Raw genomic sequence first — 19,919 nt, forward strand, 5'->3', positions numbered from 1 at the left:
AGCTCCCTAGCTCTTAGCTTAGCTAAGATGGGCAAGGAATTTAGATAATCCTCGAGGTCTTCGAATGCCTGGTCACACTCCACATCCCAATGGAATTTTGTTGCTCGACACAGCATCTTGAAGAACTGTAGGCTCCTATCGGATGATTTGGAAATGAACCGGGACAAGGTAGTAATACGGTCGGTCAGCCGTTGGGCCTCCTTGAAGTTGCGTGGTGGTGGCATATCTTGCAGGGCCTTGACCTTGCTCGAATTCGCCTCGATCCCCCATTCGGTGATGATGTATCCCAGGAATCGACCGCTCTTAGCGACGAAAAGCACTTGTTCAAGTTCAGCTTAATTCCATAAGACCTCAAAGTTTAGCAGGTATCCTTGATGTTTGCGCAAAGATCAATAGCTCTGGGGGATTTTATTAGTTGTTATCGACATATACCTCTATATTGTGGTCGATCTGCCACTAGAACACTTTGTTTATGAGCCTCTGGTACGTGGCACCGACGTTCTTTAGTCTGAATGACATAATGTTGTAGTAGAATGTTCCATCAGCCGTAATAAAACTGATCTTTTCTTGATCTTCTCGGGCGAGCGACACTTGGTGATAACCCGATAGGCGTCGAGCATGCAAATCAGCTCGCAACCTGCCGTAGAGTCCATCATCTGGTCTACCCAGAATAGTGGATAAAAATCTTTCGGACACACCCTATTCAGGTCACGGAAGTCTATGCAGACCCTCCATTTGTTGTCTGGCTTGGGGACCAGTACGATGTTGGCGATCCAGCTCAGAAATTGTACCTCTTGTATATGTCTATCATCCAGGAATTTATCTATCTCCATTCGGATGATCAGGTTTTGTTCCGCACTGAAATTCCTTTTCTTTTGGTTCACCGGCCTAGCGTCTGGTCGGACGTGTAGCTCGTGCTGAGCCACACTTGGCGAAATGCCAGAAAGCTCATGTGTCGACCAAGCGAACACATCATAATTTTACCTCAAACAGGCTACCAACTCCGTCTTTTTCTTGTCCTCTAGATCGGCGGTAATGAAGGTGGTCGCTTCCGACCGGCTAGGGTGGATCTAGACCTCTTCTTTTTCTTCATAAACCAACATAGGGGGTTTCTCTGTGATAGTGTTTACCTCTAAGCGTGGGTTTTTCCGAGCGGCTCTGGCTTCAGACTTGACCATCTCGATGTAGCATCGTCGAGTGACTAACTGGTCTCCTTTGACTTCTCCTACCTTATCGTCCACCGAGAATTTGATCTTCTGATAGTAGGTGGACACCATCGCTCTGAACTCATTGAGTGTCGATTGGCCTAAGATGACATTGTAGGTCGAGGGCGCGTCTACCACAATGAAACTTGTGGCCATTGTCTGCTTTAGGGGCTCCTCTCCGAGTGAGATGGCCAATTTGATTTGGGCGATTGGCAACACTTCGTTGCCCATGAAGACATAAAGTGGAGTCGTCGTTAGCAGCAGCTCACTTCTGTCAATTTACAGTTGGTCAAACGTCTTCTTGTATATGATATTGACCGAGCTTCCTGTATCAATAAAAGTTCGGTGGACTGTATAATTGGAAATTGCCACTCGGATAATTAAGACATCGTCATGGGGGACCTCCACTCCTTCTAAATCCTTAGGATCGAAGTAGATCTCGGGTCCTCCAACTTTCTCCTTGTTGCAACCAACAAAGTGGATCTTGAGCCGTCGAGCATACAACTTCCTGGCTCGATTGGAATCTTCGTCGGTCGACCCACCGACGATTATCCCTATCTCCCCCCGAGCGACGTTACTCCGATTTTCTTCCTCCCTTACTGACAGTCTGGAAGGGACTCTAGCAGGGCTTCGGTCATTTCTTGGTTGATGACGTTGTGGCTCAGCTGTCCTCTCCTCCCTCCTTCGTCCTGCTGACCAACTTCGTTGGTGCCGGTCTGGAATTGGTGATCGACGACAGTATCCGTGTGGAGTCAACCGATTAGCTGTCAGGTCGTAGCAGTCCCGGGAATTGTGCGTTGTTGACTAGTGGAAGGTGCAAAACATTGGTACCCACCTCTTGCCCTTCGGACGAGCAGATGCCACTTATTGTACGGCCTGTGTCCTAGTCTCATGGTGTGTAGGGGCTCTTGACCATGGCCCCTTAGGTGGCTGATGATTACTGAATTGACGTCGCTCGAATACTCCTGCGGGTTCGGCAGTCGTCTCCTTCTTCCTTACTGTCTGAGCTTCTTCTACATTAATGTATTCATTGGCCTTTTTTGGAGATGACCAAAGTCTTTCGGTGGCCGCCGAATAAGCGATCGGAAGAACTCTCCTTCGGTGAGCCGAAGACGTTCACCAACACATATGAGGAGACCAATAAAATGTCCATCGTCACCTAATTAAAGCGCTGGATATATGCCCTCAAGGTCTCTCGGGGTCCTTGCTTTAGCGAGAATAGATTCACGCTCGTTTTCTGGTGGCGATGACTACTAGTAAAGTGATGCATGAATGTTGCTCGGGAGTCTTTGAAGTTATAGATTGAGCTATTCATTAATCGTTTGAACCACCGTTGTACTGATCCAGATAGAGTGGTAAGGAAGACTTGTCATTTCACTCCGTCAGTGTACTGGTGAAGAGTGGTCGCGTTGTCAAACTTGGCCAAGTCGCCGTCAGGGTCAGTCATTCCATTGTACTCCCCGATCGTCAATGGGGTGTAATGCTTTGGCAGAGGGTCATTTAGAATCCCCTCCGAGAATTGTTGATTAACTCGCTTAGGCAAGTCATCTCCCCTTGGGGCTTTTCCCTTTCGTGTGTCCCGTGCAAGCGCCTCATCCGAGGAAGATCCCCGGTCTATAGTTGTTCGGCCCTTCTCTTCTGAGAGAGCCCATAATGACGCTCGGTTGAATGGATCCGGTGCCTTAAGGGCTTCTTCATAGGTGTCAATCAGCCTCTTGTTCAGTTCCCGAGCGGAAATTTGTTTCGCTCGATCTCCTCGTTCAACTCATTCCGCTATTGAGGCTCAGTAGCAACTCATTCCGCTACTGAGGCTACAGGCTCCTGTGTTTACCGATCGTCTAGCGTCTGTTGCTGTCTTTGCTCCAATATCTTCGTAACTTGAGCTTGTATTAGTGCATTGAGATTCTCTTGCGTCAGTGTCACAGTTGTGAGTCTTCCGTCGTCTTCCATCTTCTTATTCGGATGCAGGCTATTTTCCTACAAATGAAATCAAAATGTTCCTGTCCGAATATGAGAAGTTGGAAAACCGAGGAGGTAGCAGTTCCGTTGATGGGATGAAGACCTCGCTCTCTACAAAACAAAACCAAAACTAGGAAAGGGGTTCCTGGTGTTGGCCATCCGACACTCAAGTCGGAAACATGAGAGGAAAAAAGTGTACTAAGGATAAAGGGTTTTTTTCTCCCCTCCTTCATACCTAGTGTGCCCTTTTTATACTTTTGCTGATGACCCTCCATATTCCTCTGTTTAATGAAATTGATTACCGTCAGAGGATGTCTTCGTCTTGACTTCGTCTCCTTTAATGATAAATGGAGTGTTTTATTTGGTTTTCTCTTTCCTTTATTAATTATTCATCTTTTCCTCTTTTATCATTTTATTGCTTCATTAAGTGTATAATGCTAACATCGTTCTTTGAGCCAGACGCGTGACTCGCTCAGCTCGGGCTCCCGGCTCTTATAGCTTGTTCTCCTGCCGATCGGATTAACTATGTTTGTTTACTCAGATGGCCGATCGGACAAAGGTATCTTTAATCAACCAATGATCCACTTCCTTGGTATTGACCGGCATGATTTTGACCTACATCGTGATAATTAACTCGTGCCAGATAGATTCTTCCTTACCGCCACATCAAGGAAGATGTCAAGTTTGTTGAAGCACTTTTAGATATGGTAAATCTGGTAGCATATAAAGCGGAAAATGGGCTCAAACCTAGGTATCTGAATTATTTTGAGGAGAAGATGTAAGTTTCTCTACCAAACTCAGGTTTGAAGGCCAAACCATATATTGAATCAAGAATTAAAATCTTCAAAATAGATTTTCATATCGTGTATGACATGTTGAATGACCCCAATACAAATATCTTTGGTTTTGATCCAATAAAAAAATGTATTACGGTAGAAAAAATCATGTGGAATTCATATATTCAGGTTTGCATATTTAAATGATTATAGTTTCTAATATTGAATGTTGTTGATTATTTTGTAATAATAATATAATTTATTTATTTATTTTTGTAGAGTCATCCTTCTCATTTAATTTGGCAAAATAAGCTATTTCTTTCTTTCTTTTTTTTTTTACGATCTAATTATTATTTTTGGAAAAGATAGAGTAACAAAAATAAGTGTCGAAGGTCCCACCGATATGATGGAAGACATGCAGAGAGAAGAAATCAATAATTATACTAACAATGACATTGAAACAACTGTGGAAGATGGCCTTAAAGATTTGGATCCTTTGCAATCTCCAAGAAGTGAAGCAGTCCGCACCAGAAGAAGAGAAAAAGAAACAAAAGCAATGATAATATGATTATCGTTGGTAAAGCAAGTCAAGTTTTTACAAAAGCAATTGGAGTGCAGAAATTTTAGAAAAGTCACAAAAAGTTAATTCTGAGATAATAAACATTTTCAATCTTACTCTAAGAGAAGTCATGGAAGTAGTGTGTCAAATAGCCAAATCGCATGAGTTAATTGAAGTGTTTTTTTTAGCATGCCTGGAGAAGAAAAAGAACTTTGGATTAAATGGAGATACGTTATATTGACAGTTTTTTAATGTCGATTTCACGGATATAAAAAAAGGTATATATAGATACATAAGTATTAAACACATGATAGGATAAATCTTAGATCGTCAGTTCCTGAGAATCGATCCCTGACTATTATGTCAGAGATATCATGGGGCAACTGTCTATTCTACGCCCTGGGGGCAAAGAACTTTGGGTTAAATGCAGATCTGTTATATTAACGGCCCCTAGTACCAACCCCATAAATATAGAGGGAGATACATGCAGTTACACAGGCGTCAGACGTATGATGAGATAAATCTAAGTAGTTAGTTTATGAGAATCTTTTGAGCTAGCGAGCGACCATCCGGATGGCTTCCACAGAAGTCTTGGTGTACTTCTTGCAGGATGTACTCTATATCCTCTGGTCCAACACACTTGATCAAGGGCCTAGAGAAGGCTCTTTTGTATAGCTAGTCCCCAACCAAGGTGATCCATCTAGCTCTCTTCTTTAATAGACGCGTTGTCTCCTGGTCGACCGACGTACTACTCGATCGGAGAAATTCAATTAACGGCATTCTCCAGTCGTTCGAGAAGACGACTCCCTCCATTCAATCAGTATGAGCCACCAAGGAAATCTATTCGATCGAATGGATGATCATAACTGGTGATAATGAACCAGCTAACCTAGCCAGTTCATTTGCTGATTGATTGTCCAATCGGTAAATCTTCTGTACAGTGACTTCCTGAAAATTTATCTTTAGTTTCTCGAAGGCTTCTACATATAACTTGAGTCGGGGGCTGCTAATCTCGAACATCCCCGTCAGCTGCTGGGCGGCCAACTGGGAGTCTGAGTGAATGAGGACCTTTGTGGCTTCAACATGTCGCACTGCCTGCAAGCCGGCTATCAAAGCTTCATATTCAGTTTTATTATTGGTGGAATGATAATCCAGCTGAACGGAAAGTTGCATCCGGTCTTCACGTAGTGAAATGAGTAGGATGTCGATCCTACTGCCCTACCAGGTAGACGAGCCATCTACATATATCTTCCAAGTCGCTTCTAGTTCGTCACTCTGGACTTTTGTGATGAAGCCAAGGATTAAGCTTTTATCACCGTTCAAGGTTGGTATTGGATGTCGAACTCACTTAGTTCAGTTGCCCACTTGATTAGCCGACCGGATGTCTCTAGGTTGAGGAGGACTCTTCCCAAGGTACTGTTGGTCTTCATGATAATTGGATAAGAGAGGAAATACGGATGGAGTCTTCGAGCGGCAAATACCAAAGTGTAAGCTAACTTTTCAAGATCAGTGTAGCTGGATTCGGCATCTTTCAATATATATAACTTAAAAAATACACAGGTTGTTGCTCTTGCCTATTATGTTTAACTAATGCTGAGCCGACCACATATTCGATGGAAGACAGATAGATCCAAACCAGCTCCCCAGCTCTTAGCTTAGCTAAGATGGGCAAGGAATTTAGATAATCCTTGAGGTCTTCGAACGCCTGGTCACACTCCATATCCCAATGGAATTTTGTTGCTCGACGTAGCATCTTGAAGAACTGTAGGCTCTTATCGGATGATTTGGAAATGAACCAAGACAAGGTAGTAATACGCCCGGTCAGCCGTTGGGCCTCCTTCAAGTTGCGTGGTGGTGACATATCTTGCAGGGCCTTGACCTTGCTCGAATTCGCCTCGATCCCCCATTCGGTGATGATGTATCCCAGGAATCAGCCGCTCTTGGTGCCGAAAAGCACTTGTTCAAGTTCAGCTTGATTCCATAAGCTCTCAAAGTTTAGCAGGTATCCTTGATGTTTGCGCAAAGATCAATAGCTCTGGGGGATATTATTAGTATGTTATTGACATATACCTCTATATTACGGTCAACTGTCGCTAGAACACTTTGTTCATGAGCCTCTGGTAGGTGGCATCGACGTTCTTTAGTCTGAATGACATAATGTTGTAGCAAAATGTTCCATCAGCCGTGATAAAGCTGATCTTTTCTTGATCTTCTCGGGCGAGCGGCACTTGGTGATAACCCGATAGGCGTCGAGCATGCAAATCAGCTCATAACCTGTCGTAAAGTCCATCATCTGGTCTATCCGGAATAGTGGATAAAAATCTTTCGGACACACCCTATTCAAGTCACGGAAGTCTATGCAGACCCTCCATTTGTTACCTGGCTTGGGGACCAGTACGATGTTGGCGAGCCAGCTCGGAAATTATACCTCCTGTATGTGTCTAACCTCCAGCAATTTGTCTATCTCCACTCAGATGATCATGTTTTGTTCCGCACTGAAATTCCTTTTCTTTTGTTTCACCGGCCTAGTGTCTGGTCGAACGTGTAGCTTGTGCTGAGCCACACTTGGCAAAATGCCAGAAAGCTCATGTGTCCACCAAGCGAACACATCATAATTTTACCTCAAGCAGGCTACCAGCTCTGTCTTTTTCTCGTCCTCTAGATCGGCGGCGATGAAGGTGGTCGCTTCCAACCGGCTAGGGTGGATATAGACCTCTTCTTTTTCTTTATAAACCAGCGTAGGGGGTTTCTCCGTGATAGTGTTTACCTCTAAGCATGGGTTTTTCTGAGCAGCTCTGGCTTCAGACTTGACCATCTCGATGTAGCATCGTCGAGTGACTAACTGGTCTCCTTTAACTTCTCCTACCTTATCGTCCACCGAGAATTTGATCTTCTGATAGTAGGTGGACACCACCGCTCTGAACTCATTGAGTGTCGATTGGTCTAAGATGACATTGTAGGCCGAGGGCGTGTCTACCACAATGAAACTTGTGGTCATTGTCTGCTTTAGGGGCTCCTCTCTGAGTGAGATGACCAATTTGATTTGGGCGATCAGCAACACTTCGTTGCCCGTGAAGACATAAAGTGGAGTCACCGTTAGCAGCAGCTCACTTCGGTCAATTTACAGTTGGTCAAATGTCTTCTTGTATATGATATTGACCGAGCTTCCTGTGTCAATAAAAGTTCGGTGGACTGTATAATTGGAAATTACCACTCAAATAATTAAGGCATCGTCGTGGGGGACCTCCACTCCTTCTAAATCCTTAGGATCGAAGTAGATCTCGGGTCCTCAAGCTTTCTCCTTGTTGCAGCCAACAAAGTGGATCTTGAGTCGTCGAGCATACAACTTCCTGGCTCGATTGGAATCTTCGTCGGTCGACCCACAGACGATTATCCCTATCTCCCCCCGAGCGACGTTACTCCGATTTTCTTCCTCCCTTGCTGATAGTCTGGAAGGGACTCGAGCAGGGCTTCGGTCATTTCTTGGTTGATGACGGTGTGGCTCAGCTATCCTCTCCTCCCTCCTTCGTCCTGTTGACCGACTTCGTTGGTGCCGGTCTGGAATTGGTGATCGACGGCAGTATCCATGTGGAGTCAACCGATTAGTTGTCAGGTCGTAGCAGTCCCGGGTATTGTGCGTTGTCGACTGAAGGAATGTGCAAAACATTGGTACCCACCTCTTGCCCTCGGACGAGCAGACGCCACTTACTGTATGGCCTGTGTCCTAGTCTCATGGTGTGGAGGGGCTCCTGACCATGACCCCTTAGGTGGCTGATGATTACTGAATTGACGTCGTTGGAATACTCTTGCAGGTTCGATAGTCGTCTCCTTCTTCTTTACTATCTGAGCTTCTTCTACATTAATATATTCATTGGCCTTTTTTTGGAGATGACCAAAGTCTTTCGGTGGTCGCCGAATGAGTGATCAGAAGAACTCTCCTTCGGTGAGCTGAAGACGTTCACCAACACATATGAGGATACCAATAAAATGTCCATCGTCACCTGATTAAAGCGTTGGATATAGGCCCTCAAGGCCTCTCGGGGTCCTTGCTTCAGCGAGAATAGATTCACGCTCGTTTTCTAGTGACGATGACTACTAGCAAAGTGATGTAGGAATGTTGCTCGGAAGTCTTTGAAGTTATAGATTGAGCTATTCATTAATCGTTTGAACCACCGTTGTATTGATCCAGATAGAGTGGTAAGGAAGACTCGACATTTCACTCCGTCAGTGTACTGGTGAAGAGTGGTCGCGCTGTCAAACTTGGTTAAGTCGCCGTCGGGGTCAGTCATTCCATTGTTCTCCCCGATCGTCAATGGCGTGTAATGCTTTGGCAGAGGGTCATTTAGAATCCCCTCCGAGAATTGTTGATTAACTCGCTTAGGCAAGTCATCTCCCCTTGGGGCTTTTCCCTTTTGTGTGTCCCGTGCGGGCGCCTCATCCGAAGAAGATCCCCGATCTATAGCTGTTCGACCCTTCTCTTCTGAGGGAGCCCATAATGACGCTCGATTGAATGGACCCGGTGCCTTAGGGGCTTCTTCATAGGTGCCAATCAGCCTCTTGTTCAGTTCCCTAGCGGAAATTTGTTTCGCTCGGTCTCCTCGCTCAACTCATTCAACTCATTCCGCTACTGAGGCTCAGTAGCAACTCATTCCGTTACTGAGGCTACAGGCTCCTGTGTTTGCCGATCGTCTAGCGCCTGTTGCTGTCTTTGCTCCAATATCTTTGTAACTTGAGCTTGTATCCTCTTGCGTCAGCGTCACAATTGTGAGTCTTCCGGCGTCTTCCATCTTCTTATTCGGATGCAAACTATTTTCCTACAAATGACGCCAAAATGTTTCTGTCTGAATATGAGAAGTTGGAAAACCGAGGAGGTAGCAGTTCCGTTGATGGGATGAAGACCTCGCTCTCTGCAAAACAAAACCAAAACGAGGAAAGGGGTCCCTGGCGTTGGTCATCCGACACTCAAATCAGAAACATGAGAGGAAAAAAGTGTACTAAGGATAATGGTTTTTTTTTCTCCCCTCCTTCATACCAGTGTGTCCTTTTTATACTTTTTCTGATGACCCTCCATATTCCTCTGTTTAATGAAATTGATTATCGTCAGAGGATGTCTTCGTCTTGACTTCTTCTCCTTTAATGATAGATGGAGTGTTTTATTTGGCTTTCTCTTTCCTTTATTAATTATCCATCTTTTCTTCTTTTATCATTTTATTGCTTCATTATGTGTATAATGCTAACATCGTTCTTCGAGCCAGACGCGTGACTCGCTCGGCTCGGGCTCCCGATTCTCATAGCTTGTTCTCCTGCCGATCGGATTAACTATGTTTGTTTACTCAGATGGTCGATCGGACAAAGGTCTCTCTAATCGGCCAATGATCTGCTTCCTTGGTGTTGACCGCCATGATTTTGACCTACACTATGATAATTAGCTCGTGCCAAGTAGATTCTTCCTTACCGCCACATCAAGGAAGATGTCAAGTTTGTTGAAGCACTTTTAGATATGGTAAATCTGGTAGCATATAAAGCGGAAAATGGGCTCAAACCTAGGTATATGAATTATGTTGAGGAGAAGATGTAAGTTTCTCTACCAAACTCAGGTTTGAAGGCCAAACCATATATTGAATCAAGAATTAAAATCTTCAAAATAGATTTTCATATCGTGTATGACATGTTGAATGACCCCAATACAAGTATCTTTGGTTTTGATCCAATAAAAAAATGTATTACGGTAGAAAAAATCATGTGGAATTCATATATTCAGGTTTGCATATTTAAATGATTATAGTTTCTCATATTGAATGTTGTTGATTATTTTGTAACAATAATATAATTTATTTATTTATTTTTGCAGAGTCGTCCTTCTCATTTAATTTGGCAAAATAAGCTATTTCTTTCTTCTTCTTTTTTTACGATCTAGATATTATTTTTGGAAAAGATAGAGTAACAAAAATAAGTGTTGAAGGTCCCACCGATATGATGGAAGACATGCAGAGAGAAGAAATCAATAATTATACTAACAATGACATTGAAATAACTGTGGAAGATGGCCTTAAAGATTTGGATCCTTTGCAATCTCCAAGAAGTGAAGCAGTCCACACTAAAAGAAGAGAAAAAGAAACAAAAGCAATGATAATATGATTATCGTTGGTAAAGCAAGTCAAGTTTTTACAAAAGCAATTGGAGTGCAGAAATTTTAGAAAAGACACAAAAAGTTAATTCTGAGATAATAAACATTCTCAATCTTACTCTAAGAGAAGTCATGAAAGTAGTGTGTCAAATAGCCAAATCGCATGAGTTAATTGAAGTGTCTTTTTAGCATGTCTGGAGAAGAAAAAGAATTTTGGATTAAATGGAGATCTGATATATTAACAGTCTTTTAGTGTCGATTTCATGGATATAAAAAAAGGTATATATAGATACACAGATATTAGACACATGATAGGATAAATCTTAAATCGTCAGTTCCTGAGAATCGATCCCTGACCATTATACCAGAAATGTCATAGGGCAACCGTCTATTCTACGCCTTGGGGACAAAGAACTTTGGGTTAAATGCAGATTCGTTATATTAACAGCTCCCTAGTACTAGCCCCATGGATATAGAGGGAGATACATGTAATTACACAGGCGTTAGACGTATGATGAGATAAATCTAAGTCGTCAGTTCCTGAAAATCGATCCCTGATTATTACATTAGAAATATCATATATTCATCATCTGTGCTACATCATAAAGAACATTGGGTTAAAGCTATTATTAATGGTGATGTCTGAAGTTTTTGAATAAGTAAAAATAATAGTTGGTCAACTTTGTTTGCCATATTTACAATTAATATTTAGTTTGAATTGTTTTGATTATTATCGAGTTGAATATTTGTTTAAACACGTATTAGGAATATATTTTGTCATTTGTTATTAAAAATAATAATAAAATTAGAATAAAGTAATACATTTGTGATGTAATTGCTATTTTTATTTGTTTTTATTTAAAGGGTAATTTTGTCAATACAAATAATATCATTTCATTCCTATTTTTTATTTGGGAGTTACCAATCATAAAATTAGAATCAAATAACCATTACATTTTCAACCCGATTCCAAGCATTGGAATGGAATATCTATTTCATTCTCATATTTATTCCATTCCGCAAATGATTCTATTCCCATCATATTTCATTCATGTCTACCAAGCGTGCCCTAAAGATAAAATCAGAAGTTAAAAAAATAAATAATAATATAAATTTGAGTTATGTTGGATGCACATGGCACGACTCCTATTCTAAAATTCACGATCTCGGAAACTTTAACAATAGAAAATCAACTAATAATTTTTTTTGGAACCGCAAGAAGAGAGGATTAAGTACAAATAATAATCAGGACAAATGTAACACGCTACACTTTCCTTTTCTACAAAAATTAAGTGCAAGATTAAATTTTCATTATCCAACATTTTTCGAAGATGATCAACTTAGGCTAGGTATTGGACGACTCTTTAATAGTAGTCAGATGCAGCAATGTCGTAGCGAAGTAATAGCAGGAAGCCGGAGCAGTCGGAATGTCAAATAGAGGCGTAGAAGCTTGTAGAAGAGTTGTGTTTTGAATGCTCCTCGAGACACTCTTATAAAGAGTGTGGAAGACACTTTTCATAGCCTTGAAGACGCCTCCAACGTGTCAAATCTGATTTCAAACTCATTGCTCCTTATATATGACGAAGTATGAATTTTATCCTTTCGAAGACGTGTCTTCCAAGAGATAAAATTCAGACTTCGTCGCAGATAAGGAGTGACGAGTAACCATAGGAGCCAGATTAAAAAAGTGCCAAAAAATAACATTCCGAGAAAATTTTTAATAAATCCTGTAAGGAGAAATTTATTTTGGATTTTTAAATAATATTTAGCTTGTTAACATTAATATCACATGCTCAGATTTATTTTTCTTGAATTATTAACATGGTGCTTGAATTATTAACATGTTGGGTAAAATTAATTATTTCGTATGTCTTTTATTCATTTTTTTTTTTTCAAATTTTTTTATATGAAAAATGAATTTATTATCTACTAATAAATTTTTTTTCAAATTGTTGTTGACCTTTATATTAATTTTATGAATTTCCTAACAAAAATCAGATTTTTAAGATTATAAATAATTTGAAAATTGATTTTTTTAAAAAAAATATATTTTCTGTAATAATGAGTTAGGTTTTTTATTAGAATAAAAAATTTTAAGATTTTTTTAGTAATTATTTGATTTTTTATGAATTTTTGATCAAAAATATAATTTTAAATTTTTTAGATAAATTTTGAAAATCTGTTTTTTTTTTTTTGCAAAAAACATTATATTTTGACAATATTTTTTTAATGAAAATTCTATTTTTATTTATTTAAATTTAAAAATAATTATTTCTACTCAAAAAATATTATTTCGGGTCAAATTAAAAATTCGTTTGTTGTGAAAAGTTTTCTCCTTATTTAATTATTTTGTTTGACCATGATATATATTTTAGCATTTTTTGAAATTTAAAAATTAGTTTTATGAGACAGAGAATTAATTGATAAAAATCACTGTCTTTGAAAAATAATTTTGATAAAAAGATAAATTTTTGTATACTTTGTTTGACACCTCTAGAAAAATTTCCTAATAACTTTTTTCTATTTTTTTTTATATTTTCCTTGGTATTTTTTTATATGATCAAAGAAGGAGAAATTAATAATTAAGTTAAGAGGAGCAAATAATTACAAAATATTGATATATTTTGCTTATTGTAAAATTATTTATTGTACTTATTAATATATTTAAAACATAAATTGTTTTATTATTTGTTTAGCTTAACTTAACTTAACTTGGGTTGATGCACATTAAAAATAGAGAGTTTGTAAGTACCTCAGTTTAGTTTTGATGTAGTCAACCGAGTTAAGTTAAGTCTTACGATTTTGATCTCTTGTGTCTGAGTGTGCAAGAACTTAGTGACACAAGAAGTTAAGTGGAAAATACAACTATCAAGAGGGATAATACGGGAAGTGAGTCGATGGACTCGATGCATTTGAGGGAAGAGGTGCTGTGGAGTACACCGGTGGACGAGAAGAACATGCGCGATGTTCGAAGGACGAGAAGCTGGGAGGAAGCGTGCTCAAGGAGAAGATCAGAGTTGGATTTGGGTGATCTCAACTCCGAACGACCGGAGCATCACTCAAGTTCGCGGGATCGAAGAAGATTAACTGAAGGTTGATCTTGAAGACCCGAGGGCGTAGTGCAGACGGTAAGCGCATGCCATTTATAACGTAATGACTAGGGGTCAATTCTCAAGAACTGTTGACTTGAGGTTTATCCTACCATGCACCTAACACATGTGTACCTACATTTATCTCTCTCTATATCAGTGGGGCCAATAATAGGAGGTCATTAAGGTAATAGATTTACCTTTTTGGAAGACTCGAGGCACCTCACTTGTGATTGAGGGCGCCTCAGGTGCCAGAATTGCATCTGTCGAATTTCAAAACTGAGGCGCCTCAAGTCATCACTAGGGCACCACGAATGAATAGTACCCGAGGTGCCCTGGTCTGAACTGAGGCTCCTCGAATAGAAATTTATTGTTAAAGCGACATTGACTACACGAATAAACTTCTATCCTCTTAGAGACATCTCCAAGCAACGGTAACTTTTTCTAGGAGACTACAAAAAACCTCTTAAAGCTAGGAATTATTCAATAATCGTTTTATCTATCTTTTTAATAATTCCTGAGTTTTAAAGTGTATAAGAGATTTCTCTGCCTTCAACGAATGAGATTTTTACTGAACTTTCAACCACCTTAGATTAGTAATTTCCTTAGTTGCAAACCAAGTAAAATTCATGTGTCTCTTTATTTTATGTTGTTTAATTGATTTGATTATCTTTGCTAAGCAAAAATAAGAGATTTGGTTAACTTTCTTTTTAAGCTATTCACCCCCCTTTAGCGAGCCCAACGCAGACCTATAGTATGTTATAATTAGCTATAACAACTTTAATGATTAGAGTGTCATAATGGGGTACTTCCACCCTCTCTAAGTCCTTGAGCCCAAAGCTGATTTTGGGCCTCACACTTGTTCTTGGCTGCATCTGATCGGGTGGATTTCCAACCCGTGGACGTGTGACTTCCTTGCCCAGTTGGAGTCACCGTCGGTCAGGCCACATGCGATCATACCAATGTCTCCCCGAGCTGCGTTGTTGTAGTTTTCTTGTTGTCACGTTAGGGGATGCTCCTATTCAACTCGGGTAGGGACCTAGGCCCTGTTCTCTCGCTGGCGTAGCTTGACGTCTCTGTAGTCTTTTCTAGGCAGTCCATTTGGACGTTGGTAACGCCGATTGTTGGGAGATGATGAGCATTGGCGAGACCCTTGGTTGGTCATCCGACACACCTCCTGCTTATATTGATAATAGTCTTCAGTATTGTGTGTTCTTAAATGATGGTAGGTACAGAACATCAAGGTCTATTTGGGGGGGGGGGGGCTCGGGGAATCATGTTCGTTCGACTTCCACGTACTGTACAGTGTTAGGCCTTTGCTTGTGATAATGTGATTGAGTTCCGATTGGGGTCCCTTGTGCAGAAGAGGCGAGGGAGGGGCTTGACGTTTGGGGGCAGGGATAGGAGCGAACACTACTACCTCCCTTTTCCAAGCGGACTGGACCTCCTCCACATTGATATACTTGGTCATTCTTTCAAGTAGGTGGTCGAAGTCCCCAAGTACCTTGGGAGAAGACACTCACTAGGATTTCTGGGGTGACCGAAGGAATGTACATGGTCACTTGATTAAATTATTTAATGTAAGCCCTTAACGCCTCCCTAGGCTTTTGTTTAAGAGAAAATATACTCAGCGTGATTTTGTGATAACGATGACTACTTGTGAAGTGGTGGAGGAATGCTTTATGAAAATCCTTGAAGCAATAAATGGACTTGGCAGGAAGCCGGTTGAAACATCTTTGTACGGAGCCGGAGAGAGTAATAAGGACCACTCGGCACTTTACGCCATTTGTGTACTAGTAAAGATTGTTGCATTTTTGAACTTGTGTAAATGGTCCTCTGGGTGGGTCGCTTCTCAGTATTCTCTGATCGCTAAGAGTTGGCAGTGGCTCAATAGCTTGTCCTCCAAAAGTTCTTGGGAGAACGACATACTTATCTACTTGGGGGAGCAGCTAGCCATTGGGACTTTTCCCTTTCTAAGATCCCGAACAGGCACGTCTCCAGAGGATGACCCTTGAGGCCTCTCCGCTGGACCCATATCCTCGAATGGGAGGATGACAGGTTGATCGGCTATGCAAGCGCATGCACAAAGCTAGCCAAGGAGGAGGAATTGGTTGGAACACAATCGATCCTTCCGCTCAAGTCCCTAATTCAGTGTGAGGGCCCGTCATCGATACAGTTGGGGCATGCGGTAAAGGACACCTGGTTGTTGCTTGTTGTTGTTGAACTAACTTCTGTGCTTAGGTAGTTATTAACAGCTCCAAGTCTTCTTACGACAAATTAATTGTAGTGAATTGTTCAATCTCTTCCATCTTCATATTTCAGATTCAGACAAGATTTTCCACAAATAGCACCAAATTTGATCATGTCCGAAATCAGGGAAGATGACGTGCTAGGTAAGGGGCTCTGCTACTGACCGTAAGAAAAATCTGAGTTAGAAGAAGATAGCACTGAGTGATCCTCTCTGCGTACACCACAGAGAGAACAAACAGGAACATTAGAGTGAGAATTAGGAAAGGGGTCCTTAGCGCAGACACTTCGACATTCAAGTCAAAATTGTAGTAAAAAAATGGGGGAAGATATGATCAGTAAAATAATAATGCAGATGTGTGTGTGCTTGCGTAGCATAGCGTACCTAGCCAGTAAAGATGACCCCCTTTTTATACTGACCCTTATAATCTTCATAATAATGAGGCATTAGAAAATGTATGGTGTTAGAATATGTTGGGTAACGGAGGGTATACAACAACCCTCCCATAGAAGATTATGTTGCCAGCATATGTTAGAATAGCAGAATATTCCCTGGTGAACAACTGTTATTCTTTAACAGGTTGTTATGATTCTCTGACAATATTGTCTCTTAGATGGAGTCCAACTAGCTTTGGAGCCGACTGATTGTATATTGGGAGCTTGCCCTTAAAGAGAGAGGGCTAAGTCTCAAAAGTCTGGTCGGCTCTTAGGCCAACTGATTGTATGCCAATGCCCTTGCTTTTGAAGAGTGGGAAGTTAAGTCCCGGAAGTCCAACGGGTTGTATGCTAGGGGCATACCCTTGAAGAATGGGGAGCTAAGTCTCGAAAGTCCAACCAGCTCTTAGGCAAACTGGCTATATGCTAGGAGACTTGCACATGAGAAGTGACAAGTTGAGCCCCGAAGGTCCGACCGACTCTTAGGTCGTTTGAATGTATGCTGGGAGCTTTGCCATTAAAGAGTGGGAAGCTGAGCCCTTGAAGTATACAACTGATTATATATACCTTGACTTTGATTGTTACATCATCTTGACTATCTATCTCACATTACTTTCGGGGCCACTCACAACACAACGTATCACAAGTATTCCCTTCAAATCTAGTTAAAGGAGGTTTATGACTGACTGACTAGACCTAAGTCCTATTATCGTCCGATAATCCGAATGGTTGTTGACTTCATTCATCGTCCCTTGATGTTACCGTTTATCTTTCTAAAAAAATGCTTGTCAAGCATGTGATATGCAAGGTAAAGCGACAGTGATGCGTGTTAGTTGTCTTATTCCTCATAAATGTTGTTTCATGGGCAAGTGCTACATGTCCCACCAACTCCTTATTCTCCAATGCGACATCTGACACACACCTTTTCGTATGGATCGAAGACCCTTTGATCTGATGGTTGCGGGTCGTTTTGATCAAATGGTCGAGCTTTAACGAGTTCTCAGGGCTTATGTTAAAAACCCTAAGCGTCTCCGGAAATACTTCATTCGTGCCTCGTCATTCTTAATTTTCTTCTCTAGCAATTTCCACTTACTACATTCCCTTTCTCGTGATCTGTTTTAGTAAGTGTTTTTTCTAACCTTCCTTCATTTCTCCTTCGTCCATTCATGGCCCAAGAAACCTTCACCCCCACCCCACCATATACGTTCGTTCATTCAGATTTTGACAACTGTGACCTTGAAATGATCTGTCTATCCCTGGAGATCTCTAAAAACTTACGTATCCTCATTCCTGGTCCACAAGATCGTCCCATTGTCCTCCCCCAGGCTACGTCACCTTCTTTAATGATCAGCTTTAGGCTGGTTTGTGCTTTCTTATCCCCTCATGTTTATCTAAAATAAGTAAATACTTCTATATTCCACTCCAACAACTTACTCCATTTACTATGATTCTAACTTAAGCGTTAGAGTGTCTGTGTCAGATATCCCTCCTTAGTTTTGCTCTAATATTCCTGTTTGCTCTCTCTATGGTGTGCATAGAGAGGATCGCTCGGTGTCATCTTCTTCCAGCTCAGAGTCTTCTCATGGTCATCAACAAAGTCACTTACTCAGGACGTCATTTTCCCCGATTTCAGATAGGATCAGTGTCCATGCCTAATTCTGACATCCCTACAATAAGTGATGTGTATATGTCAATTATCTTAAAGTCATAAATTTAAAAACTTTCTGATCATTGCATTGACTTCAAACTGATATCTCTGTGCACATATAGACTCCGAGGTGCTTCAGAAATCTGTAGCATTTAAAATGAGTCCGATTAGAACTCTTTAAGTCCATTGAAATTTATTGATGGACCTAAAATATTTATATTTTTTAAAAAAATTGACATATAATAAAAGAGAGTAGTGTGGTAAAAGTATTTATTGTGTCCATACTTGGTTTTAACATCCCTATAATAAATTATATGTATGTGATAATTGTCAAAACATTGACAAAATTGGTCGGAGCCTTCAGGCATGCTTTAAACTATATTTTTTTAGGTTCGAAACATGAGTCATTATGGGTTTAACCAAGAAAAGTAATAAATATAAATATATGAACGAGCTTAGATTTGACGTGTAAAATGTCTTATTCTAATACCCGAATCAAAAGTTATGGTCTCCAAAAGCTGACATTTGACACATACGCATAACTTATCGTATGGATATCAGAATCAGGCATAGATACATCATAAATATCTTCACTGCACTACTCTCTTCCATTATATATCAACTTTTCAGAAATCTGAATCTTCTAGGTCTATTAATGAATTGCAGTCAAAACTTAATGATGGACTTAGAGAACTTTGATCGATCTTATTCCAAGTGATATATATTTCTGAAGTGTTTCGAAGTCTATATATGCCTTGCGATATCAATTAAAGTCATTAACAGTAGTGATCAAAAAGTTTTCAAAATTTATGACTTTAAGACAATTGACACATACACATAACATATCATAGGGATATCAGAACTAGACATGAACATCATAAATACATTCATTGCATTATCCTCTTTCATTACTGATGCGACGATAGAGGGAGGCCTACCTGACATGGGGTCAATTGTCAGGGTGGAGGTCAAAATCAAGGTGGTCAACGCTCGGGTGCCAGAGGGTCGAACGGAGGTAATGGCAATGGTCGATCGAGCAATCAGGCCTCGACTGATGAGAGATAGGTCCAAGCAGACCTCCTGTCTAGCTCGGGATGATGAGCAAGACAGCTGATGCTTTATATGGAGCAGCAGGATGTCGAAGGAGACCACATAGCCTAGCCAAACGCGGGGGGGGGGGGGGGGTGTTACAAAACCATCGCATAGGAGAGCCACCAAGGTCGATAGAGCGGAGGGGTCCCAATCGAATGACTACCCTGCTCGGGCAAGCAACGGGACCTGGCCGCGAACGGAGCAGAGTTCTGGTCGAGCGGCTATCCCGCTCGGCCCAGCAACGAGACCATTGTAGTATCTCTCGACATCCTTTTGGGAGGTAGTACCGTTGACACAAGACATGGTCGACAAGCAGATCATATGATGGAAACTTCTACTGTCTTGTCAGGGATATGCATGCCCTGTTAAGGTATGGTGTCAGAGGTACTTTTTTTACAGGGCCTTTCGTGGAACACATTAGAGAGCATGCACATGTCTCGAGAAGAGTACACGTCGCCCACTAGGGATCTATATAAAGGGGGTCCATCACCGGCGGAGGTGCGCATTATTCGTGAGTTTTACTGTTACTAATATTGCTCCGTGTTTCTCCACATTCCAGTGACTGACTTGAGCGTCGGAGAGCCAACGTTGGGACCCCTTTCCTGGCTCAGAACTTACGTCATTTGTTTTGCAGAGCGAAGCAAAGTCCACGTCTGGTCAAGGGAGCCGCCACATCCCAACTTTCCACTTTCCCACTTTCGAACAAGATCAATCACCTATCAATTTTTAAAAAAATCCAAATCCCCTTGATCCATCAATAGATTTTGGTCAATAGTATCTTA

The sequence above is a fragment of the Zingiber officinale genome, chromosome 7A, assembly GCF_018446385.1.
Source record: "Zingiber officinale cultivar Zhangliang chromosome 7A, Zo_v1.1, whole genome shotgun sequence".
In the NCBI taxonomy this organism is placed as follows: Eukaryota; Viridiplantae; Streptophyta; class Magnoliopsida; order Zingiberales; family Zingiberaceae; genus Zingiber; species Zingiber officinale.